Source organism: Neomonachus schauinslandi, chromosome 11 (assembly GCF_002201575.2).
Source record: "Neomonachus schauinslandi chromosome 11, ASM220157v2, whole genome shotgun sequence".
Lineage (NCBI taxonomy): Eukaryota > Metazoa > Chordata > Mammalia > Carnivora > Phocidae > Neomonachus > Neomonachus schauinslandi.
In genome coordinates, this window is record NC_058413.1 from 29,012,455 (window position 1) to 29,039,855 (window position 27,401).

The following is a 27,401-nucleotide window of genomic DNA, read 5'->3' on the forward strand; positions in this document are numbered from 1 at the left end:
TTGTGTTTAAATCCTGATCTCAATATTGTTAATGCTGTGATCTTCGATTTATTCCTCTGTCAAAGGAGAATTATTCATGCTTAGTGTATCTAACCTACAAGGATGGTTGTGGGGTTAAATAATATAATGGGTGCCCACCGCATCCAGGCAGTGAATGGTCAGTAAGCGTAACTTGCTCTCTTAAATGCTAAGTGCGCTATGACTTCTTCCCGTCCTGTGGGTGCGTGTCTCTTACTCCCTGGGAGAGCAGAACTTAATCGGGGAAAGTGGTCTTACAGACTCTTGTGCCGCAGTGACCTGCTGGCCTGAAGCCCATTCTGCGTGCGGAGCAGAGAAAAGGGTGAGCACCCTGGCCTTATCTCCTTCGCACACACAACACATCCAACACACATCGACATCTCGCTAGATTCTAATTCCCTCTGAGCTACACACCTGAGGGGCCAGGCCTCCCCTTTTCAGAGCCCTCTGTTCAGTGTCCTGTCATGTCCCTCCTGTCCCGATCTTGAATCTGGCACACTCACTGTCCTTGCCAGTGTCACCGTGCCTCCTTCTGGGAACCATCCCTGTGCACTGGCTCTTGCTTTGGAAACTCCACCACACCAGCCTTCAGCCAGGTTATTGGTGTCAGACTTCAGTTTATTTTCTCAACTCTCACACGTAATGATTTCTAGACATGGTTGTCCCATTTAAGGCTTCTGATTTTTTTCTTAAACAATACAAAATTATTAGGAACTGGAGCTTGTGAAGTGGGCAAGTTGAGAGATACTATTTGGAATAAAAAATAATGATGTGACATAATGGCAACAGAAGTCATGGGGATGTAATGTACAGCATGGTGGCTATAGTTAATAATAGTGTATGCTCTAGTATAATTACATAGTACAGTGTAATAGAGTATAGTGTAATACTATATACTATAGGATGGTTATATACAAGCATTACATATTTGAAAGTTGCTAAGAGATTAGATCTTAGAAGTTCTTAGCACAAGAAAAAAACTTGGCAACTATGTATGGTGACAGATGTTAGCTAGATTTATTGAGGTGATCATTTTGCAGCATATACAAATATCGAATCATTATGTTGTATACCTAAAACTAATAGAATTTGATGTCAGTTATACCTCAGTAAGAAAAATAAACAAAGCAAAACAATGGTGTGACACAGTGCTCTCCAGTGAAGTGCCTAGCAGTTCCCAAGGAAAAGTTTCAAAAATGATTTGATCAAGGGAGCCTCATTGGAATGTTTATAGACATATAACTTTATTATCACTTAATGGTCATAGCTAATAAAGAGGTTTTGTAGGAGGCTTTGAGAAGGACGAACAAGATGACTTTTCCCATGATTTTCAGAGAAGAAAGTGTCAGAGAGTTCCTTAGAGCCTAGAATTCCCTGATTCTTATTGTTTAGAGTTTAATATCAAAGGAGTTTCTTAATCTTTAGCTTGCTCACAAAAACCAATATCTGACATGCTGTACTTCTAGCTCTTGATTCATAATTTGGTTTTTCCAGTTATCATTCTAAAGTTACAACTTATTTAATAGCTTCTGTTTCTATTTTAAGCAATTTACTTAGGGTTTTTGTTTTTTTTTCCTTAGTATGAGATTGCAGAGTTTTAAAAAGTGCCTATGAGGTGCCTATATATTCTATCATGTGGATACAGACATCCTGTTTTCTTGTCTGTACTCGTATATTTGCTTCACCCAAATAGTTGATTCATGCTTAGTATCTACTTGTCCTTTTTTACATTGAAGAATCTTTTTCCCTAAAGTGAATTACTTCATGGTCTAATTTATATATAAAACATTTTTCCAATAAGGACCAAATTAATTTTAAAGCACAGTTCAATTTTGATATAGAATTAAGTAAGATTCTTGGGGGAAAAAATGAACCCAAACACAGGGCAACTGAATATGCTCAATGAAGTAAGATTGGATTTTGTTCCATTAGGAAGGATCGTTAGTGACCTGAGGACACGATGACTAGGTCATTTGTGATCCATGTGAAGCTAATCTTCTTTGTTATGGCCAGCCATTTTCTTAAATTACATTAATTATAATGCTTCTAATTTATATGACATCCTTCCTCCAAAGGACTCAAAGTACCTTTGAGTATATTAGATCATTAATGCTTATAATGGTTCAGGGAGGTTGATATGGGCAGACAGTATTGCTGATGTCTTGCTGACAGATGGATGGAGATCCAGAAATGTGGAAGGACAGGCTGGGGTCATACTGTGAGTCAACGTAAGAACTGGACATTGACTCCATGCTTCTTCCAGCTTTCGGTTCTAAAGCTTCCTGTTTTCTCCTTTTCTGAAATAATCAGCATCTCTTTAAAAGAAACAGACATGGGCAGGACATATATAACCATCATTTCATCAGCTAAATAGAAAAAGCCAGGTAAAAACTCTTTGGAAAGGGGGAGTCTTTTTGTATTTTTCTATATGATAATTGTATCACTATTTAAAATAAATAAATAAAAGTTAAAAAAGAGTTTTTTGGTAACAAAAAAGTCTTCAGCTTTTCCAAGCCATCTGATCCAAGAAGGAAAACTGAAGCCCCAATTGTGTACAGTAGACCCTTGACCAACATGGGTTTGAACTGCACGGGTCCACTTACATGTAGACTTTTTACAGTACTGTAAATTATTTTTTCTTCCTTACAATTTTATTAATAATGTTGTATTCTCTAGCTTATTTTATTGTAGGAATACAGTATATAATACATATAATACATACTAAATGTGTATGTGCAGATTTTCCACTGTGTGGGAGGGTTGGCGCTCCTAACTTCTGCATTGTCCAAGGGTCAACTGGTATTGCTAAATCCTGGAGCAGGATCCTTATCTCCCAGTACATGAAGGGACTTCAGCCTCAAAAGATGATTTGCATCTATTCTAACTGCCTTGTAAGGGCCAGGTCCTTTGTGACAGGCACTGAGAATGAAGAAGGGAACAAGAGGGCAGATCATTGCATTTGGCATTCAGCCTCTGATTGTCAGTGTGATTTCCCCCTTTTCTATAGGCAACTGGAACTCAGAGTTTCACTATCTTACTCGGTTTTACACAGACCTGTTAGTGGAGGGCCCAGGAATAGGGACCTTGTTTTCTGTCTGGTGTGATGCCATTTGTCTTCCTATGTTAATATTGTGTATTGAAATCTGGGAGATTCTTCTTACTCTTTGAGATTTTGTTTATGGAATGGAGTACTGATTTTGTCCTAATCTCTTTCTCCAGAGCCTTGTATCTAACTGGTGAGTAGGTATTTTGCTATAGATTGTAGAAGGTACACAAGGTATCTCAAAACCAGTATATCTCAGACTGAATTAATATTTCTTCCAAAGACTGCTCATTCTCCTGAATTTCCCTTCCAATTTACATCACTGTTAACTTAGGAACCTGAAGTGTCTTTCAGACCTCCACTGTGCTTAAAGAAACTGCCAAGGCTCAGCCTTCCATTCTTCTTTCTTGGAATCATATATGAATAATAACATTTACTTGAGCACTCACCATTGCCAGACCCTTTACAAGAATTAACTCATTTAATCTTCACAATACTCAAGTTGGTTGATGCTGTTATGACCATTTTCATAGATGCAGAGATGGAGGCACAGAGCCCTTTTTCCATGAGGTTTCCCACCAGACTGACATTTTGTGGGATGTATTTTAGGAACCGTTAACTGATGGGATAAAGTCCATCATGACATTCAGGGCTCTTCATGAAATGGTCTAGTCTATCTCTCCAGCCTCACTTCCCACCATACTTCCCTCCTTCCTCTCCTTAGCTCTTTGGGCTTCTGTCTTATCATCTTCTCCCTGCTCCCTGATCTCTAACCACAGCTGCATTCTGGTCCATGGTATTTCCACCTTGAACCTTTGTACGGAACAGTTTCTTTGGTCTGTGGGTCTCTGTTCAAATGCCACTTCCTTGGTAAGATCTTCTTTTTCCTACTTCTATGTCTTATTTATTGTTCTTCCTCCAATGAGGGCAAGCTCCATGAGGGTCTGCAGTTTTCTTGTTTTCCACTATATTCTCTATACCTACAACACTTACTGACACATAGGAGCTTCTCAGAACATGTGCATTAGTGAACAGATAGATGAATGAAAGCAAGCTCCGTGAGAGCTGCAGACATGTCTCTCTTGCTCCCTGTCATTGATGGGGTTGCAAGCACAGCGCTGGGTGCGTAGTAAGCACTCAATAAATTTTTGCTGAATAACTGAATATTTGTTCTTGTTGATCCTGCCAGTCTTGTTCCTTTCTTCTGTGAGCTCTTGTCCATTCTTTAAGGCCCAATTCAAAGTTACTTCTGTTCTGAAACTGGCCCTGCCTTCCCAGGGAATCAATCCCTTCTTCCCTTCCACACTGTCTTCAGACCATTAGCACACATTACTTTTAGGACTTCTGGTCTCCTCTTTCGATTATGAACCCCCTGAGCACTCACTCCAGTGGAATCTTTAGCAAATAAGGACTTCTTAAGAAATGTTTGGTTTTCTTCACATCATAGTTGTACTTCCATGAACAAAATGCGTTGCTTCCCTGAACTTCAGCCACCTCTTCTCTGCAACACAGAAGATACGAAGAGCCATGTAGATGTTAGAGATGATCATTTCATTAACATCACAACCCTCACTTTCTTATAGTGCAGCCTCTGAATACATTTCCAGACCCCGGCACAGGTTTCTGGATAGGGACAGTCCTCCTTAGACCAAAGTGGCCCTCCGTATGGCTTTGAACTTGCTGATACTTCATAGATCACTTGCATTTTAGCTATTCTACCTCCTCCCAGCCCGCCTGCATATTGTTTCCTGGAACCTTTTTTCCAGCTGTCCCCTGGGTTTTCAAATGTCATTTGCCTGGCCCTTCAAAGGGCATGGAGAGTCCGTTGTGCTTCTAGTCTGTCGCTGCACGCACTAATTCTTGACGTTTCCCCAGTCCCCCTCCCCCTTTTGACTGATAAATTTTCATTATTGGTTTTGCGTGAAAGTCTTCAGGGTTCCACTCAGCCTGACCCCTGTGGTCACTTAGTGATTACATGCGCCAGCTGAGGTAATTTATTCACTTTGTTTTGGTGTGAACATGTCCCATGGGTCTTGTAACTGCAGTAATCACTTGACCCTAGTGACTGTTAAGTGCTTTAAACACAGTTATTTTAAATTTATAATTGTTTTCATTAAAAATCCCTTATAGTAACTTAACTGACCTTGCTGTCAACGTGGCATTATGTGCAGGGGGAAGAAATGAAAATATTATGATGCAAATAATATAGTACTCATCAGAGATACGCAGCAAATCATTAGCTCACCCTACACATGTTCCCTTGGAGTCGTGCAAGGAAGATGAAAGAGGACATAATTATAGCATAGCCCACGTAATTCAGTACAGCCATTCCTGCATGTGGGGCAGGCCACCAGCCTAGGGAGCAGGAAGTGGAATCCAAGGTGAAGTACCAGAAGGACCATTCATGTGTAGACAGCACTTCTCACACCAATGGGTAGCCCCGGTTGATTAATCATTTGTCAATTAAATTTTTTTACTTCTTATATTGAATTTAATTTCAAGTTTCAGAAAAGTTGGAGATACAATGAACTCAAAAAACTAGATTTGTTTGATTGAAGGCTGCTAGACTGCTGGGCAGAATGTGCTAAGTAATGAGATCAAAAGAGTCTTGATAACCTGGTATTAAAAACTTGCACACTCAGATTCTCTCTGTGTTTCTGGCATGGCTGAGTTAGTCCTTGTGGAAACCTGAAGGCACATTCCAGAGCCGTGGGTTGAAGGAGTCCTTCAAAGACAGCTGGTTAGTAGGCATTCATATTTTAGCCTAAAATGGGGGTTCATTTTGAAACTCACAGATCTCTACACTTGGTTTTGTTTTTGTTTATTCTTCTTATTGTTTTTCTATTTTATTACTTAGGGAAGGAAATAGGAGGAGTCTTGCACTTTCACTTAGAAATGTTTCCATTTCTCCAAGTTGTTCCTGATTAGGGCTGCTATTTGTCCATAAGGTGCTTTTGTACCAAGTGTATAGAGGTGGCCCCTGGACCTGATGAGTACATGTTTGTTGAATGGCACACAGCTCCCACTCACCTCTTTGACTGCTGCTATTGTGCAGTTAACAACTTTTGCAACCGTATAAGGCAACCTTCAAGTAGTCTTCTATTTTGATTTGCCTCCCAGATGAACATTCTTTTTTTTTTTTTGCTTTTTTTATTACATATCTTTGATTAATGCTCTTATGCTAGTATTTACTTTTGTCACCTTGTGATCTTTTGATATTGTGATATATGCCACATTTTTATGTACATATTTTGAAATGGGATATATAGGGCATTTGATTTTAGTCCTCGTAATAGTCTGTAAAACACACATAATTGTCAAAACATATATATAAAGTTCTTAATCAAAGTGTCTCTAATTTTGAAAATTAGAGGAGATTTTTATAATGTTTCAGGAAAGAATCACATTGGGGAAAAATGACTTTTATTTTTTATTATAGTCTGTATTTCCTAGCTCTCCTCACATCTGGAGTTTGTTTTAAAACCCTATTTGGTATATCCAAAATGAATAATTAAGCAGCTAACTATAACATGCATTATTAATCTACCAGATTTAGATGTTATTAAGCAAGTTTTGTGTGCATTATGAAACTGACACAAACTTCCCCCCCACTTGTTTCTTTTTTTTTTTTTTTTAAAGATTTTATTTATTTATTTGACAGAGAGAGACACAGCGAGAGAGGGAACACAAGCAGGGGGAGTGGGAGAGGGAGAAGCAGGCCTCCCGCAGAGGAGGGAGCCCGATACGGGGCTCGATCCCAGGACTCTGGGATCATGACCTGAGCCCAAGGCAGACGCTCAATGACTGAGCCACCCAGGCGCCCCCCCCCAACACTTGTTTCTTAAACTCTATTGAAATTTCAGGAACAGAAAGGAAACAGCACATTTTTTTTTTCTTCTTTCAGGGGTTAAGTTGTATAATTAAACTGTATTACCTCCCTCCTCCCTGCCACTTAGTTGAATCTCATTTATCCTCTACATTGAATTCTTTTCCTTTGTATGAAAATAAGGTTGGGAGGTAAACTCTCTTTCTGTTTTGAGGAGATTGAACTGCCCTTTGAGGACATCTGACTATAAACTAGACAATCTCTGAGCTTTGGTTTCTCTATAAAATGTGGAAATTGAGGTTGTCTAGTTCTTTACTTACTGGCTCTAAATAATTTCATATTACAAAGCTGATTGCGATTGAGTGCCAGCAATGTATCAAAGGCCTGCACACTTAACCCCTGACTTTGGAGTTGCTCATCGAACAAGGGCATTGGGCATAGTCTCAGTGGTGGTGGTTGTGAAGGGCGCAAGAGAGCTGCATGTAGTTAGTCCTCCATAGGAAGCCATCAGTTATGACTTTCATGACTTAGGAAAGCAAACTGATATTTTCACTTGTTTCATTGCATAGTTTCACATTGTTCACTTTATGACTCCTTTCTTCACAGAAAAAGCCTGGATTCAGAAAGCAATGGAACCCTAAGGCCAAAAAAAATGACTAGTGTATGAATTGACAAATGCGTCTTTAAACTTGTACATTTAGCACTGTGGAAGTGAGGAAACTGTGATTCTCCTATAAAAATAGGTAGAAACCGAAAATACATGTGTGTCTGCATGTTTGTCGGACCTGTATAGCTTTTGCTTCTGCGTGTTTTGTTCTTTGAGAAGGCCACGCGAGGGTTAGGGGTGGCGAAAGGCATAAAGTCTACCTCCACGTGTGTGCCTGTGTATCCCGACTCGGGCGAGAGCCCCCCCTACCCAGCGTGCCAGAGACTGCTAAAGCAGGAAACTGTAACGATGATAATCATGTAGCCAGATATTTTTACTCTAACTTGAGGCACACAGATGCGCGTGTGGGGGCCGGTCTTCCGAGGTCTCGCTGAAGCCCTTCCTTTGGATACAAACACTGTTGTTAGAGATCAACACTGCCTTTCTTGGGCAGATCACACATATAACTTACTGTCTTCATCTCACCTTTATCATCTTTATCACGTTTTCCATTTTAGCCTATTTTTTTTTAAAGATTTTATTTATTTATTTGACAGAGAGATAGACAGAAGAGCACAAGCAGAGGGAGTGGCAGAGGGAGAGGGAGAAGCAGGCTCTGCACTGAGCAGGGAACCCAATGTGGGACTCGATCCCAGGACCCTGAGATCATGACCTGAGCCGAAGGCAGACGCTTAACCATCTGAGCCACCCAGGCGGCCCATTTTAGCCTATTTATTGGCGAGGAAGAATGTAAAGATCCTTGCAAAACAATCTGAGTGCAGACTACTTCTAGATTTTTCTGATTCTTTTCCCCTCACTTTTTAAAGGGCTGTCCTTTACTCCTTGTACAACAGCAAATTTATATAGTGTTCTAACGCTCCTGCTTCATCATCTTAAGTAATATATAATTACAGGAGGTACTTCTGGTAAAAAGTACAGCTGACATAAACTAGTTGGAGGAAAATGCAGGTGGCTCTGGGACGCCACACATGGGAGCGGAACCACATAGGGGTGTCCCCAGGAATAACTGTGACTATCATTAGTCCGTGCACTGTAGAAAGCAGCCGGCGTGTGTCTCCGCGGGACTGGTGTCAGTTAAATGAATGTCTGGGATTTCTAGAAAAATCTAAAACAGAAACTATTAGTTTCTGGTAGTTCTTTTATAGCTCATAATTTTCCATATACAACTCTATTAGTGCTTCCTAGATCTAAGTTTTTAGTCTTACCTATGGCCTCCACCTACCTTGCAAAGATTTAAACAAAAAAAAGTAGGTAGAACTCAGTGATAGGGAACATGACATTTTCACAACTCCGTGTTTATGGGTGTGTCTTTCATTTTTATTTTGGTAAGCCAAAATGCTTCACAGAGTAAGATTCCATAGTCTAAGGTATTGGGAACATAAGGGAGGATCTTACGTTTTAAGAAGGGTCGTGTCTCCTAGGAGTATTTTATATGTGGTTTTTAGTAAGGTAAATTTGGGAATTCCCTTTCCCTGGACGGGAGGAAGGAGGATCAGGAAACTTGTGCAGGCAGTTCTTGCTGTCCTCTCTTAATTCTCTTCATCGGAGTTAGAAGGGTTGAACTTTTGGAACAAGCTCTTTCCCCTCACATTAGTATCCTGCGTCCGTCACCTAGAGAGAGACACACACACCAAACGAATACGAACATAGCCCAGAAAGGCTCATCCTTCAGTGGGGTTACTCCCACTTCTGGACTTAGATAGTTCAGAGTTTCTGCAATCTGCCTTCTTCATCAAATATGCAGTGTTCTGCACATCCTTTTATAACACTTCACAAAGCTCCTCAACATCATTGGTTTTAAAAATCTCTTTCATTGTATATGTCTGTGTTCAAATCTATCCTTTTTAAAAAATGTGTGCTTGTGGATATTAGGAAAATATGTCCAGGGTTCACAATACCGTTTGGGTATACCCTGGTGTGAAATATAGATGCACACCAACTAACAATAGCTATAAAAATGAAATCTTGCACAAGCCGTGCCCTGCCTTCCCAGTCAGCAGGAACAATGATTTTGGCGTTAAAAGGAAGCTTTATCACTGGGGAGGCGTGCGTGGGGGGCTCTCAGCTCAAGAAGTGGGGCGGGGGGAAGTGCTGCAAATTTTAGTATAATGCATAATGTTGAAAGAAATTTTATCCCATCATAAAGATTAGCAGGCTGTGTAATTCAATTTAAAATTGGTTGGCGTGTCCTGACTATTATAAAGCCTTTCTTTTTTTGTTTTATCGCCATTCCATTATTTTAGGTCATACACCAATATAGAATGGAGCATACAGCCAAACCATACAAAGTCTCCCTCTGTGGTTCCACCCATTGGAGAAATTGTTGGTGAACGCAAGAGATTATCTTAAAATGAGTTAAGAAAATGCTTGCTCAATTGAATGCCTCCTTGTTTTCTTTCTTGCTTTTTTTTTTTTCAAACATAAAATGAATTTCTCTGGGCAAGCAACCATTGAGAGTGAAATCTTTTTAAAAGCATTTGCTGGACACAGGGCTTGGTTCTCAAAACTCCAGCGTTAGCACTTATCTGCAGTATCATGGGCATTACTGTGCCATTGAAAGCCAAGATGCAGTAGCTTATGTTAATGCAAGACTGACAGACCCACATCTGATGGCAATTACCCATACTGGGGGGTTAATAAATGTTCTTAGAATTACTGTCTTTATTTTCTTTATTACAAGAAAAATGGGCAGCTTTCTACGCTGTGCCTCCTGCTTCTTAGGAGCTCCAGTCTTGGTGACTTGCTAATTAACTGTTTTGGTTCCAGTGTTTCACGGGCTCTGCTGGGTTTAATATTCCTGTTGGGGAAATGCTAAATCCTTTGGCCAAAGTCGTAGAAAAAAACTAAATTAAATTCAGCAAACATTTATCCAAGTGCTCTTTACGACCAAGAGATGAGAGGAGCTGTAGAAATAATAATAGTGAGATTTGGATGTACCAGAAAAGTGTCTGGGAAGTGAAGGCATAATATTTTCACTTTTTTTTTTGATCTATTAGTAAGAGGGCTAATTTTTATTCGTGTTCTTAAGGAGTTTCAGCCCTGAAGCACTTTGTTAAGAAGAATCTTCCTGCCACATCCAGACTCAGTGGGAAAGATGTTAGGATTGATTAGCAGTGTCGGCCATGTTGTAGGATGGGCAGGTCCCTGGTTTGGTGTCATTCATCTTTGGTCATATTCATGCTCTCTGACTGTGGTAGACAGAAAATTGACATGATGAAGTGTATGCCTGCTTTATTTTAACTCATAATGGCCAATCCAGACTTTCAAGTATCTCTATTGGCAAGTTCCTGAAATGACTGTGACCTTGGCTTGGTGGGATTTTTAAGTTTCCTTCACATCGTAGGCTGTTTCATGTCTTGTGGAGGTTCTTGGCATATCTGTGGGGCAAGTTGGGGTCAGTATGTGAACCAGGCAGTTAGGAAGACAAGAGGACACATGCAACTGTTGTGCCCTGTAGGATTTAGGAAGCAAATTAACTTTGGTTTATGATTCTAACCTATACAGAATTAAGGTTATCTAACCCTTCCAAGGGGAATTAACTTTTGAAGCTTTTTGTCCACTTATTTGAAAAGGAGTTAATAGATCCACTCAGTTTATCCCGGTAGGTCCCGCAAATCTTGAGCAGCTTGGTTTTCCCTAGTTCAAGTTCGTGTCTTCTCAAACAGACTGCTTATCAGAATGTCCCAGGTGGATAGTTAAAAACTGAGATTCTTGAAATCTAGCTTAGACCTATGGAATCTGATTTTCTACTGGTGGTTTTAAATAGTTGGAGCTTTAATGAGCTCTTCTGTGGGTTTTCCAGTTCACCACCACTGTTCTTACTTAGGACAGTATCAGTTGTCAAGTTCAGGGATATTATTCTACAAGCACTCATCACCCTTAACAATAGGCCATTCTTTTCCACCGTGACTTCTGTGTATTTCAGTTACTTCATCTGTGAAAGGGGATAATCGTCCTTACTTTGTATGTTTCATGCAAGGATTAAGTAGGTTAATGTATATATAGTTTTTCAGGATGGTGCCCAACAGAGGGTAAGTGTTGTTTGTGTTGGTTCTAGGCTTCATAATTATCCTCATCTTTTGATTTGTTTACAGGGACTCTGAGTATCTGTGCCAATCGCAAATCAGGATCTCTTACCAGACTATATTGTAAAGAGGAAAGGAAGGTATACAAATAGCAGTGTTGGGGAGAAACACTATTAATTAGGCATGTGGAAGTATAAACATAGTGAGTTAAATCAGGAGGCTTTTGGCTGCAAGAAACAAAATAGCTTCAACAGCAAGGGACTTATTATCCCATATAACAAGAAGGCTGGGAGTAAAGCATTTTTCAGGATCTGGTAATTCAGGGGCCTGAATTCTTGCAGCATTCCTTTCTCCTGTTCTCATATCTTATTAGCCTTGCCACAAAGGTTGGAGAGTGACTGTTGAAGTGCCAGGCAGAGCATGAAGGCGTAGCATGAAGTTCAGTGGGAAGAGGGGCTGTTCCTTCTTTGTCTAGGTGGTGACCGTTTCCCAGAAGCCCTTCAGCGGACTGCGCCTCCTGTCTCGTTGACTAGGACTGGGAGACATGCACCTCTTTAAACCAGTCACTGGCAAGGGAAATAAAATTACCAATTAGTCAAGAGCAGTTCACCTGGGTCTAAGAATAGGCCCACTTTTCTTGAGCACATGGCTTCTCTGGGGGTGGGGGTGGGAGTGGAGAGGAGAGGGATGAATACATGAACAGAGAGTATGCACACATTTGGTCCAATCTGGTACATTTTTTACTTCCTGCATAGTTGGTTCAACATGAGACCCTTACTATGTTTGTCTTACTAAGGCACGAAGTTGAATAAACACATTTTAGATTTTCAATCACAAGAGTAGGTTTTGAAAAAATATTCTTTAGTTAGTTTTTAGCTAATCACTAATAGAGGATGGCAGTATTTGAGTGTTCTCATGAAAATTGAGATTTTAAAGGAACCGTGTGTTTGATATACTGTTCTAAACATTTCGTGTGTGTATGTGCACACACACGCACAGATGTGCTTCATGCCTCCTTACATTATGTTACACATGATTAGGAAAGTCTGTTTCTTAACTGATTATTGGTAAAGCTCTGGGCAGATTGAAAATGTTGACTGATCCTCCTCAAAGACCCCTTCCTTGATTGCCGTATCTCGGTAGATGTCCTCTGTTACTCTCTTTCATAGCACCTGCTAATTCCCTGCCTAGCACTTACCATAACCTAAGTTGTATTAGTAGATATTTACTTCTTTATTGTCTGTTGCTCCCAGCTGAGTATAAGCTCCATAAGGGGCTCCATCAGAGACCCTTTTCTTTTTTGTGCATCATTTTATTCCTAGCCCATACCAAGCATACTGACTGTCATACTCACCAATCTTGGGGAATAGTGTGACCATAGTAGAAAGACTGTGATCATTCCATGGGCATTCTCAAATCTCATCCCAACTTTTGAGAGGGTCAGAGATTTAATGAGATTTAATGGGATCTAATAGGATTTCTTTTCCTCAAGGCTGCTGGATTAGGAAATTAGGTTGAGACCTGACTTTGCAAGAATTTTGAAATCAGCTTTTTAAATGAGCTAAAAGAGGAAGGAAACTACAAAGTGGGTGAATCTGAGAATGTGCAGTTGAAATGCCACATGACGGAATTAAAAAGTAAGAACAGTTTAACCCAAAGAACTGAAATTTGGCCAGACCTACCTACTAAGGAATTAACTTTACAGGTTTTGGATGGGTTTGAATAGAAGTGGCTGGTGTTCTCAGTTGTAGAGAATTATGTTAGAACCTGCAAAAAGACCTTCTTTTCCTGCTAGTGTATCTGATCTTCAGTTTCTGGCTAAAACACTTCAAAGAGTTCATTTAAAAAAAAAATTAATAAGAATAGTCTTTTTCAAAAAAAGTTTCACCTCCACTTTCAGCATTTAAGAATCAGTGATACTGGTTTTACCTCTCACTCTGAGAATAATCCCAGTGAAAAATGCTAGTATTTCAGAGACATGCAGAAATGATTACATGGTTGAGAGGAGCCTATGTATTATAAGAAGATAGCAGTCTAGAAAATCTTTTGCTCAAAATTTTGAGAAACCACCTTGGTATTTGATAAAAAAATGGGGTACCATATTGGCTGAGAGTAAGCAAATCCATTTCTTAGCTTCTGGTGGAAAAAAATAAGTAAAAATTGGATGCTAGCCTCTTGGAAGATCTTTACCGCTGGTTTCGGCAAAGGTGCCTCAGTCATGGTGTCAGAAACAGAAGAAAAATTTGGAAGGACATTGGCTGGGTCCAGGGAGATCATTTTTATTGTCTTAAGTTACTCTCTGATTTAAACTCATGGTTAAAATAACTAAACACATGCCTTCCCTGAAAGAAAATGGTCTTAAACTATAATAGTAGAGGTTTAAAAAAGAACAAGAAAGATTATTCTGACAGTGAACTTGGAGCAGTCCTGTGTATCTCTGAGATATGAAGAAATTAGTCGCCATATGCCCAGAGGGTTATTGGATGGTACTTGCGGGTAGTGGCAGGTTGATTTTAGGAGTCCAGATTCATGATTGTAGGCACTGTCTTCAGAAACTCCTCTCAGTTTCTCTGAACCTAGATTTCCTGATCTGTAAAGCAAATCATTTAGACTATCTCTGACTCCGTAATTGTATGATATGGTGGAAAGGGAAAACACGGGTCAGCAAGTTGGGGAGTTCCACCTTGCAGCTAACTCCTTGGGTGACCTTGGAGGAGTCATTTAACCTTGCTGGGTCTTAGGTTCCCATTCCAGAGAAAGAATGATTCTGATCTCTGGGGACTCTTCTAGGATAGAATTTCAGTGAGCCTGGAATTAGAGGAGAAGAGGTCAGGAGCACCCTGCTGCCTCTTGATTTTTCTGTAGGAAGCAAAGGGAAAAAGCTGGCCCTGCAAGTATGTTAGTGTGGATTCTTTCATGTGACCCAGTGACTTGGGGTCCTGAGAAGATGCACGCACATGTCCTGTCTGGCCCAGGCAGTAGGCTCATTTGTAAAGAGTGGCCTCGGGAAAACCAGCTGTCAAAACAGCAGTGATTTGCCTGAGAGGCCTACGGGTAAGAACTTTCAGATGAAGGGATACAGTGAAGAAGAAATACAGACACCTTCCTCAAATAATGAATGGCTGTTCCATTAACTCCAGTATTGATTATCTCCTCTGAGCTACCCAATCCTGAGAACAAAGGTTGGAAAAATCTTTAAATGAGTAATGTTAACCGTGCAACAGTAGTAATTCCCTTCTGTTTTGAAATTGAAACACATTATTTGTATGATGTGTATAGTTCATTCTTTCATTTATTCGTCCATTTATTTGTTCACTCATTCAACAAAACTGAGTCCTTACTATGTGCAAGCCAATCTCTTTGCCTTCCCCAACAACAACAACAACCAAGTCTCCTTATAAAAGATTTTTAAAATTAGACTTAGCTTCTCAATTGCAAATGAATAGTATACTTCGTGACGTATTCAATTGGTGCCATCTGAGGATAAAAGATAAATAGGATTTGTCACACTTTAAGGCCATCCAGAATCCAAAATTGAGGTACTAACTACTCATATCCACATGATTCTTAGCCAGGATAAAATCATTCTTCATTCACTCATTCATTTGTTTGATAAATAATTATTGAAGTCTGCTGAGAATGCAAAGATGAGTAAAATAGAGACGATCCTCCTGAGGTCCATGGTCAAGTGGGAGAAAGATCCCTGTGGACACATTCTCATTCTATGAGCTGCAAGCACTTGGCAAGCTCAGAGCCCAGCGTATGAGTGGAGGAGTGGCTGAAGCAGCCAGGTGACAAAGAGTTACACACATCACACAGGGAGTTTGGCCTCTGGTCTATAGACAATAATAGGGAGTCTGGGAGGATTTTCAAGTGGGTGAATGTGTAAGTGTATGGAAGGAATATATGATTGGATTTGTATTCTGATAAGATCACCTCAGCTTTAGTATGTAGGATGGATTAAGCAAAGTCTTCCTTATAGTAAGATGTATTAGTTTCTTAGGGGTGCTATAACAAAATACCACATGCTGGGGGCCTTAAACAACAGAATTTATGATCTATCTGTTCTGTCAGTTCCTAGTAGTCCAAGATCAAGGTGTCAGTAGGTTTGGAGGCTGGTAGATGGCCAACTTCTTGCTGTGGCTTTTCATGTGGGAGCACATTCCTGGTCCATATTTTTTTTTCTTCTTCTTCTTTAAAGATTTTATTTATTTGTCAGAGAGAGAGAGAGAGAGCGCGCGCAAAGCAGGGTGAGCAGCAGGCAAAGGGAGAAGCAGGCTCTTCTCTGAGCAGGGAGCCCGATGCAGGACTTGATCCCATGACCCTGGGATCATGACGTGAGCCGAAGGCAGATGCTTAACCAACTGAGCATCCCTATTCTTTTCTTCTTATAAGAAGAGCAATCAGATCAGATTAAGGCCCATCCTTATGGCCTCATTTCAATTTATTCACCTTTTTAGAGGCCCTGTCTTCAAGTACAGTGACATCCTTGAGGTACTGAGAGTGAGGGTTTCATCATATGGATTTTGAGGGGTACAATTCAGCTCATAAAAGATGCAAACCTAAAGGGAGGGGAAATCCATACCTTGTCAGAGGGCCTGGGTGTGTATGATATGGGGAGAAAAATGGACATGTACTTTTAATGGAAGATTTAAGGCTAAAGCAGTGTGTGTTTACCTGACTTCAAATATTCAGAACATTTTACCACTTCTGCTCTTTTTTCATTTTATTGTCTTGCTGGGAACAGCGTTCAGCAGATGAGTACGCTCTCCAACTGTGCCGTGATTACCTGGACTCCTTAACATATTTAATTGAATTTAAGGAGAGCTGTAAAGAACACCATATGCCTTAAGCACACTATGAGAAAACATGGACTTAGGAAGACCGGTGTCAATTTGTCTTGAACTGTAGATTTAAGATATTGAGGGCTAGGTCTCTGGAAATTAGAAAACCATGATGTCTTATTTCACTCAGATTGCTATAACAAAGTACCACAGACTGGGTGGCTTATACACAACAGAAATTTATTTCTCACAGTTTGGAAGGCTAAAAAGTCTAAGACCAAGGCACCAGCACAGTCTTTTGGTGAGAGTCCTCTTCCTGGTTCACAGATAATGCCCTCCTGCTGTTTCTTCACATGGTGGAAGGAGCTAGAGAATTCTGGAGGGTCTCATTTATAAGGGCACTAATCCCATTCATGGGGGCTCCACCCTCATGACCAGTCAGTCACCTGCCAAAGGTCCCACTTCCACATACCATCACAATTGGGGATTAGGATTTCAACGTATGAATTTTGAGGGGACATAAACATTCAGACCCATGACATATGGGAAAGGAATAAAAATGGGAAAGGGAAATAGATCTCCAACTCCACTTCCTGGAACCTTGGACCTCCAAGGGCCATAATAGACTTTCCAAAAATGGTTTCTTCCTAAAGAATTATACTACTTTGTACTACTTTATCCCAGAGGGGAGGCTTGTGGCATGAGGCTGCAAAACTGTACCTAAGGAAAGAGATCAGAGATTTTTGGTACTGGTGTTTCAAGGAAACCAAACCTTATCACTGGGACACTTCATGATTTCATAACCCCCAGAAAGTTTACTTTGTAGCTCCTGATTATCTGGAATTCTTATTAATAGGAAATTTTGTCAGTTGGCGGCGGGGGTGGGGGGTGGGGGAAGCAGAAACGGAAGAGGAAATGAACATGGTCTCCATTTCCTCCATCTCATCACTGTCACTCTTGATCAAAATAACCTTCCCTGAGAGATTTCTTTTAAAATTTTATCCTTGAAATGTTTCATTAAAACTTTGAATTATAAAATAGGAAAAGTCAATTTTATTGGATCCTAAATTTTGCTTTGTGCAGTGTCCTGTCCAGATTGCAAATTATTAAAATTGACATAGGATGTGTGTGCAAGGTAATATCCCCTTTCCTGGGCTCTTCTCTAAATTTCAAGATATTCTGTAGAGTGGATTAGATTATCCAGTGAGTAGGGACTCTGAAAAGAAAATAGAATTGTGTATTGATGCCTTCAGAAATATTATTTGATGGCAATAAAATATTCTCTGAAATTCCCTTCAGAGGGGAGAAAATGGAGTTTGTTTGCAGTAATTGCATTTTCTAGCATTTGCTCTTATACTTTCCAATATAAGCCAATTGGAACCTGTGATTTGGTTTTGCTTATTGGTAAAAGTACCACGTAAATTGATCTGTGATGCATTTAAAGAAGATGCTTTTGAAAGTTTGGAAATTGAGATGACTTTTTCTTATTAGATTTTGAGAGTATTAGGGTTCATTTCTATATTTTAGTCTAATGTAATATTAGCCAAATATGTTCTTTTTCAATTTAGTTTTAATCAAGTTCTAGAAGACCATTTTCATCTAGCCCCAGTGGTGCTGTTAAGGCAGAGATTTTATTTCCACTGTCAACTCTCTGTTCTGGCTTCTGTGGACCAGCCCCCTGGAATCACTGCACACCGAAATCCTGCATGCATCTGCCCAAACATTATTTTAGCAAGCAAAAATAATAATATTTATTAGAAAAAAAGATTTTATTACTATTTGAAGGGTTAAGGTGGAGAGGGAATTCAGAATTCTCTAAAAGTGGTCTTTCTTTTTTTTTTTTTAAGATTTTTATTTATTTATTTATTAGAGAGCGAGAGAGAGAGAAATAGCATGAGAGGGGAGAGGGTCAGAGGGAGAAGCAGGCTCCCTGCTGAGCTGGGAGCCTGATGCGGGACTCGATCCCGGGACTCCGGGATCATGACCTGAGCTGAAGGCAGTCGCTTAACCAACTGAGCCACCCAGGTGCCCAAAAGTGTTCTTTCTTTTAAAGAATATGGTCTTTATACCAGTGTTATTTTTATTTAATTTGATTTTTAGCATATTTAATGTCTGAAAATGTAAACATAGGATTGCATTTGTTCTTCTAATTATTCAGTATAATAATTGGCACTCGTTTTATGATTAATGCTGGAAGGAGCACCTTTTCTCAGTTGCTTTTTAAAGGCTTTGTGGGGGAAAGAACAATATTCTTCAGCTCACCATAGATTTTGCCAGTCAACACTACTAGTTTATTAAAGATATTTGTGGAATACTCTTTTAAGGTGGTAAGAAGTTGGAGATGGGCCCCTTATCCTGAATGAGGTTACAATGCACAACAGAAGACAGGGTAAAAATTATGATGTTAATAATTATCGTTTATGTGTCAGGTTCGTATTAGGTCCTTTCCTGATCTCACTCGGTGTGCACATCCACTCTGTCGTGTAGGTTGTACAGTTATCCTCATTTTTTTCTGATGAGTAATATGGAGGTGAAAGAGCATGTTTTAAGTTTGAGGTTTTTGAGTTTCAGAGATAAAGTAAGTGCCAGAACCAGAAACTTGGTCCCAAATCGGTCTGACTCCACAGCCCATGATCTTTCCATCACGCTGTATATCCCTACATTCCAGTACGTTTGAATGAAACATGCACCAGCTGTTTTAGATGAGATTGACAGTGTCTTGACCAGTTCTTCTTGTGACTGTCCAGTGGAACCCTGATTTGGATCCAGTTTTCTGAAGCTTGAGGAAGTCGATGAAAGGGTCTTTAAGGAGATATTCTGAGTGTTCCCTTGAAATTTGTTGTATGGGGTATAAATCTTTCTCAACAAGCCGAGGCCTGCACTTGTCAGTGAGAGTGTGAAGTGAAGAAGCTACCTGTGTGTGGCTCTAGTTGTCCAGCTGGATGGTGATACTCGAGTATAATTGGAGCTGGATTTCAGCGGACAGTGCACTGCCACATCTTCATACGTAGAACGTGCCATGTTGGTCTGGGTGGCGACTTAGAGATACTCAGTTGGGAAACAAAAAAGATATTGTCATTTGTTTTTACTACCTTGTAGTTATCTTCTAACATGTATGAGTGTGAACGAGTGTGTGTGCCTGAATATGTGTTTAAATCACAAGAAGTTATGTTGGATTAAGGTTATGGTTGAGACAGGGAACACATGCAAACAAGTTGCTTCTGAGCCACAATCAAATCTCTGAGCTGTTTTTATGTCTTTAGTCATTATGGGTACTAACAGAGCCTGCTCACTTGTGGTTTATACTTCTCAGTGCCATATACTGATGACTGTTCAGGTCCAGAAGGGGTCTGCTTTCCTGGGCGGGGGATAGACTTTTGTCTCCTTTGTATGGATTAAGGCTTACAGCATCTTTGGTACTTTGGGATTCTTTTTATGGAAGAGGCTGAAGAAGAGGAGGAGGGAGCATTTCAGCTGTGGCTTCTTACGCTAGCCCTAATTCCTGCAGTTGGACCCGGGCTTTCACTCAGCATTCCTTTCATTCTCCTGGGTTTCCGGCTCAACCCTGACATTATTGTAATATAGTTTTCTGTGTTTAATATTTCTTAGACTTGGTTTCCCATTGCAAGCATGGAAGAAACCCTAATGCATGAGTTTCAGAGGAGAAGGTAGCAGTCTGAACCTGCTGTGTGGCTCCATCAGCAAGTGTGAGTATTAACGTTAGAGCTGTCAGGACTTGTGAAAATTAATGGAGCCTGACGGGGGACAGACTGAGGTCAGAGACGGAGCTTGCCCTGATTGAATGTTTCTGGTGGCTTTGCAGCCCAGGCAAGTGAGTGCAAACTGTGGAGCCAAGAGGGATTGCCGGAGGTCCGTTGATTAATTTAACAAGTAGGCCGTGGGCACCAACTAAATGCCAAGCATTTTTCTAGATGCTGGGAGAACAGTGGGGAAAGGTGGGCTCTGCCCGCTTGGAGCTGACAGTCTTCTCCCTGCCTCCCTGCTCAGCTCAGCCCTGCTCAGCTATCAGCCCCCCATAATCCAGGGAAGGAATGTCTATGACACTCTCCTTAGTCCATCCCAGAGCCTCATAGTTCTTCCATCCTCCTAGCCACTGGTATTATTATTTATTTCTTTTCATCCTCCTGCAAAATTTTCTGCTTGAACAGTTTTCAAGCCCAGGTTACTCTTAGTTCTCAGTGGAATAGAGACTTCAAGAGTTTGAACATTTTCCCTCTCCGCTGAAGTCATGATATTAAAAATACAATAATAATTTTAAACAGAAAAAAATTGCCTTTTATCCACCTTGGGGGTATAACAGGGTCCTTTTATAACACTGGCATTAGGGAGCAGTGTTTCAAAACAGGCCCCTGGCACTGCCCCCACGCAGGTTGAAGGTTTCAGAAATGTGATTGAATTGTAATGTATCTCTTTTGTTTAGAAACAGTCCTGTGATAATAGGTCTGGCTATATATCTGTTTTATTCTTTTTTCATTTCATAGATGAGTTTTTTTTTCCTAGCATACTGGAAAGGGAAAGTAGGCCTGAAGCTTGTGCCTTGTGAGTTTGATTTTCCTGGGTATCTGGAAGCTACAGCAGGTTCTCCTCTTTTCTCGTCATCTCTGTGTTTTCTTCTTGCTGCATAATAAACTTTATTTAATATGAGAGTTATGCTACACATTTTTGGTTTCTTTATATATTTTCAAAGCCTATAATTTAAGGGTATAGAGGGGAGTGGGCCTAGAGATTGGAGATCTTGAAATTTGTCACCTTTATATACTTAGGTTTTCTGTTACCCACGATACCTGGCAAGCCATGTTTGCTTTGGGATGTTCTCCTTCACAAAGAACTGCTATTGTACTCTGGGTTTTTGTTTCCCTCAGTTTTAGCAGAAATAAATAGGAGATAGCAATCAGTTAGCCTTGCTCATCAGATCCCTGATAAAAAATGGGGCATGGGAAAGCAATATTTGGCATTTGCCACAACCTAATGGCCATTTTGGTTACCCCCGTTTCCCATACTCACCATTCATGAGGAATAGAGAATATGGGGCAGGGGTCATCTTCTTGCAGGTGGTAGGCAGATTCCCAAGAAAAGTGACTATTCTGGAATTGACTTTGGATTTTGATTTTACTGGAACTTAAATTTTCTAGAGGAATATATCCTATAATTATTTGTGGCAGAAAAATAGGTCACAGTTGTATGATACTTAATTTTGAGGGACGTTAACTTTTATGGGGGGGGCAAACTAGCAAGGAATCTTGTTTGGCCAAAGCAGTGCTTATATATATTGATTTTTAAATGGTGATACACACGGATGCTGGTCCTCACCACCCTCTATTACTTCTACCTAGTCCAATTCACATTTTTTATTTACTTATCTAGTCCCTGTAGGCATTTGGGTTTATTATCTTGGACTACTATTCCCCTGTCAAAGTCTCATCTTAGTTCTTATAATAGAGCCAACATGTTTTTAAATTCTGGGACCCTGCATAAAGTTGGGCACAGGAGCTTTTTTCCTTCTCCTTCCCAAGGCCGTGACCTTCCCTTCCTTGGGTAGGCTCCCAAATTCTTCTGAGAGCGGGTGGGTAAGAAATTACACCCACAGCTGCAGTAGCATTTGGGGAATGCCTTAGTTGAGCCAGAATGTGTGTTGTCATAGTGTGAAGGTGAAACTGCTTCATGACCCCTGGAGGAGAACTCCATGATGTAGCCAGTTCTATTTTGTGATACAAACAGAAAGGGCCACCGCTGCCTAGATCTAGGGAAAAGGATCGCCATAGATGGACGAATGGTATGAGGAGGAGTCATGTAAGAGGTGGGTCAGACCGAGCCAAACTTCATAAGAGTCTTAAAAATTTGGGATCACCTGAAAGAAAACTAGCGTGGGGGACAGAAGAGCTATTCTTGTCCCACTTGTGCCTCCAACGTGGCCCATGACTTAGCTTAGCAAGTGGCAGCACCTCTCTGGCACTCCATTTTTTTCATCAGGGAAATGGAATTGGATAAACCAGAGGTTTTTCGGTTGAATATTTTTAAGCCAGGGCTAAGTCTTCACACGAAATCTTTCCCCAATTTGTAAAGGAAAGGAAAGCAGTGCGGCTGTGGTGAACGCGGGAACAGGTCACTCGCCTCTGCCCTTGTCTGTTTCCTCACGTGGCCCTGCTCCAGCCCTGGGGAGGCTCACGGAACACAGCTTTCAAATCACCAGATGAGGCTGTCTCTGAAGAGCCTGCTGGGGTCATGTGTTGTGATTCATGGGAGCCGCTTTAAGTCACACACGAAATGTCCAGAGTTTGGTACGGAAGGGATGCTGACCTTGACACAATTCACTGTTGGTCTGCTTTAAAGTTGTTGTGGATTTATCAAACATGTGCATAACTGGAGATCTGAAGCTTTTCTAGACGTTCTATTCCTCTCTAATTACTCATAGAAGAGTATATGAGTATATAGAGATCGTATATAGCATCTGATTCTAGGAAGATATTAGGGATATTCCAGGTGAGTAGTCCCTCTGGAGAGATGTTATCAGTCATGGTTTATTCCATTCATTTGTGAGTGAGAGGCTGATCCTGGCACATTTTTCGGCAGTCAGTAAATACCAGAAGTGATGGGTAACTGGGTAACAGAAGGAGGAAAGAAGTGGTGTGTTCAGGAGACACATTTTGCAAGGTTAGAATCATCTTGACAGAAGCAATCGGTGTGCAGGTTGAAGGCCTCTTAGGCCCACCCACCATGCCGTGTAGATCCAGATGCCTTCGTGACCCTAATAATACTTTTGTTGACTTGAAGGACACATTAGACCACTCCAGCCCCTGCCTCTGGAAAAATCAAAGTTCTCTTTTCCATCTCAGATGTTTTCCCTTGGGAGCAGTGACCTTGAGCCACTGTGACCAGAGAGTGATCCAATTTGTGGATCAACAAATATTTTCTTGGATGGCACCTGGGAAGGGTAATCATTATAACAACCATTACATCACAGCTAATATCTTTTGAGTCATCCTGACGTGTTAAGTACTGTGCAAGTTCTTTACATGCAGCATCTTGTTTAATGTGTACCAAACCTTGGGGGGAGGTAGTATTATTTTCCCCCATTTAAATTTGAGGAAAAGGCCAGTTAAAAAATGGTTTGTTAGAGATTTTTCTGGCTAGACTGAATTTGGGGGCAGAGAATGGGACACTTCCGGAGGCTTAAACTGGGTAAATTCTGAGTGTCTCTGGAGGACAATGTGACAGCGGTTAAACTTTGTCATATCCCAAGATGACAAGCTCAGGTTCTATAACTCTCCTAAGAAAGCTCCTGGCAAATATTGCAGAAGTTCGTTCATTCTTCCACTTATTCAGCAAATAGTACTCATGTGCCTGCCATTTGGAAGGTATGGAACCGGGTACTTTGGGTCAAATATGAAGCCACAAGCCATGATCCATACCTTCAAGGATTTCACAGTCTAGGGGGGAGACAAGTCACATGCAAAAAGCAAAACTAAGAAAAATGGAGTAAAAAAATAATTAACATGCACTGATTGTTTAGTCCATACCGTGCATGTGCTTTAGAAACTTTATCTCATTTTATCTCGAGCACAGGTTATGAGGTGGGTGCAGTTATTATCCTCATTTTGCTAGCACACTTGAGAGAACATAAGGACTCTGTCCAAGGTCATGCAGCCAATGTGTGGTGAAGCCTGCAGCAGAGTCCCTGCCCTTAACCTTATGCTGCCTCCATCGTTTAAATTGTAATAGTTTAAAATTGAATCACAGAGAATAGAATAGGGTGAGACATACTGTAAGAAAATATTAATATCCATAGAAGTAAAGATGAAGAGGGAGAATGTAATGAGTCAATGAGAATGAGACAGGAGGCAAAGGGGGCTGAGGAAGAAGACGAAGGAAAGGAAATGCAACAGAGGGAGGAGGAGAACCAGGGAGCACAACATCCAGTGTCAAGGGGGTAGAGACTTTGAGGGACAGGGATGTCACTGTGGTATGATCCATGGAGATGAGAAGTGAGAAAATGTTTGGGCTTTGGCTCTTAGTAAGTTATTATTGACATTCTGGGAAAGCTTTGGGAAGAGAATAGAAACACAAGCCAGATTGCATGCGCTAAGTTCTGAGTGACCACGTGTCTCTTAAGTTGCTAATTCTGATAACAGAGGGGACCATCAGGCAACATAAACGTGGTAAGTGGGCCAGGTGTGAGAAGTCATAGGGAGTGGAAAGGTCTGTGGCCAACTGGATGAAGGTCAGTATTGACTGGTCTTCTGATTTTCCAAAAGTAGCTAGAAAATCAGAATTTTTTGCATGACATCTCCTGATTTCTAAATGTTAGTTCAATTTAAAAACAAAACAAAACACAAAACAGCATTGAGGGCCAACTGTAATACATCTGTGGCCTGTATTTGGCCTACCAGCTGCAAGCTTCTGGAATCCTCTTTCCAAAAGTTTAGATGTGAAATGAAGAAGCATCTCAAAAATAAGCGTGGTTTAGGATTGTATGTGAGAGGTGTGTGTGTGTGTATGTGTGTGTCAGTGGCTGCTTGTTTTTGTTTTCTTAGGTTTGGTAAACAAAAACTCATTAAGAAGGAGGATTAAATAGAGACAGAGATACCCAAAATATCAAAAATAGATGTCTGGAAAATTAAAGCGCCAGTGAGAGTGGGAAGAATAAGATCAAGAGGCCAGTTATTAGAAACATGAGAAGATGGGCTAATTTCCCACATTTCGTTCATTTACTTGCTATAGTCATCACTTTGCCATACCTGTGAATCATCTGTATTATTTGCTCGATAGTTTTCTTTAAATCATCTCCTATTTTATATGTAAAAATAGAAAAATGAAAGTAGAGATGAAAAACAGAAACCAAAAATGAAGCCATATATCATTATTTGTACTGTCATATTGTATTTTTCCAAATATGCATTTTTAAAACATACAGAACTATTTGACGTTTTGTCAAAAGTTTATCTCCATTCCACTTAAAATAATCTTGTATATCGCTCGTAGAACATATAGCATGTCTTGGGAAAGATGGAATGCTTAGTTAGAGTTCTTTAGGTCATTCAAAGCAAGAATTTTTCCATGTTAGAATAACTGTATATAGTCTCGGGTTTTTTTATTCAGGCACGTCAACTTCAATGGCCTGATCTGAATAAAATGGATCAAGGCAGGCACCTCTTTGTCTGACAATTTTTAAATGATGCTATATGAATACCAAGAAGTTTCGAGCTTGACTGCAGAGCCTTCCAAATTAACCTCGAAAAAAATACCATCAAGTAACAGATTTGTCAGCTGCCCTGCTTACACCTTTCATATAAAACAAAGGTTGGCAGATAATAAATGAAAGGTCAGTTCAGAAAAAATTACATATAAAAATTGTATATATATAAATTACATATATATAAATATATGTCAGACAGTGTCTTAACATAGGTAACAGAGGATGGAAGTTGGAAACTACTTCTGGAGTCTCAGAAAGAGACGAGTTTGTTGGCAGTGTGTAAATATCACCACTGTTTCCGCGGCTCTCCATTTTGGTGGCTACTTCTTTATGCTGAGTCTCCAAAATTTGATTTAAAAGACGCTGAAGAGACCTGTCTCCCTGAAGAAGATTTACTTTGCAGCAGTTTCACTTTCTCTAAAAAAAAAAATGGCTCAAAGGGGGGAAATATACTTCCTTTGCCTTGTTTCTCAGTCTCACTCATGCCATTCCTGAACCAAAACTCTAAAATGGAAAAAGTGAGAAGCTAAACCTTCTTGCAAGAGCAGTGGTGCATAAAGAAAGGCTTACAGTGAGTCCATCATCATGAATGATTAAAACGGAACTGGGCAGCTATAGCATGACTTGTACAAGTAGAGTTGCTCAAAGACTCATGCAGGTCCGACCTGCCTTGAGATTACTGTCAAGGAAAATGTGTCAGCCCATTCTGGCTTTGGGGGCACAGGTGACTCTGGGGGTGCAGTATCAGGCCAAAGGGGGTCACAGAGCCATGATGTTAAAGTCGTGGGGCATCTCACAAATTTTCAGTGTGCGTGGTGTCGGGGATTTATGGCCTGTTAATACATCTCTCAACTGTATCTTAAGTGTAGGGAATTGTGCAAAATATAATTCTATCCGAGTAGCTTGCAACATACATCACACTCCTTATTGCCTTATGCTAGTGCACATTATAAACTTGCAAAAACATACATTTGAGAGGGCTTCCTATTTTCTGTGAGCTCTTTAGCACAGCCTTACGCATAACTGAGGCCAAAAGCACGTTGAACAGCATTGTGCACTAGTATCAAGGATATCCATTGACGCTTGGCCGCGATGCTTGTGGTTTCTGCTTTCTGCGGTGTTATTTTCTGACTGCTTTCATCTCTTTCTTAAGCCTCCCTATTAAACCATGTGTTATAGATGCAATTTCATTACTGATAGAAACCTAAAAGTTGAAAGCTAAAGAAAATAGCATTACAAAGCATATTCTGGTGATCTTAAAAATCATTTCAGGGGCGCCTGAGTGGCTCATTTGATTAAGCGTCCGACTCTTGATTTTGGCTCAGGTCATGATCTCAGGGTTGTGAGATCGAGCCCCGCATCGGGCTCCATGTTGAACACGTACCCTGCCTAAGATTCTCTATTCCTCTCCCTCTGCCCTTGCCCCTCACCCCCACTGGCGTTTGCTCTCCTTAAAAAAAAAAAAGTTTCAATATTAGCAAATATGTTTGCAGTGTGCTGCTGAGATTGAGGACTTCACAGCATAGTCTCTGCAGTTTGCATTGCTGAGGTCCAAATACCTATGGCAAAACTTGCCCCCACCCCCAAAATATAATTTTCCTCCCCACTAAGCTTCATTAATTAAATCATTGACTCTGGCTTGCTGGTAAGGACCAATTCCTACAACAAGTGTATCCAATTTCCTGCTAGTGATAACTTTCATTCTTCCTGGAATAGCAGGAAACATTAATTTTGCATTGGACCCAGGAGTCTCAGGAAGCTGGAATTATAGGCACCATTGCCCCGCCCTTTTCTCCCCTAAAATAAAATGAAATAAAATAAAAT

At 40.5% G+C, this 27,401-nt stretch overlaps 1 protein-coding gene across 3 annotated transcripts in view; it reads left to right on the forward strand.

Annotated features, from left to right (window-relative positions):
• MPPED2 (metallophosphoesterase domain containing 2) overlaps window positions 1-27,401 on the forward strand; it is a 171,930-nt gene that overhangs the window by 56,304 nt on the left and 88,225 nt on the right. The gene's annotated exons all lie outside the window — the stretch shown is intronic.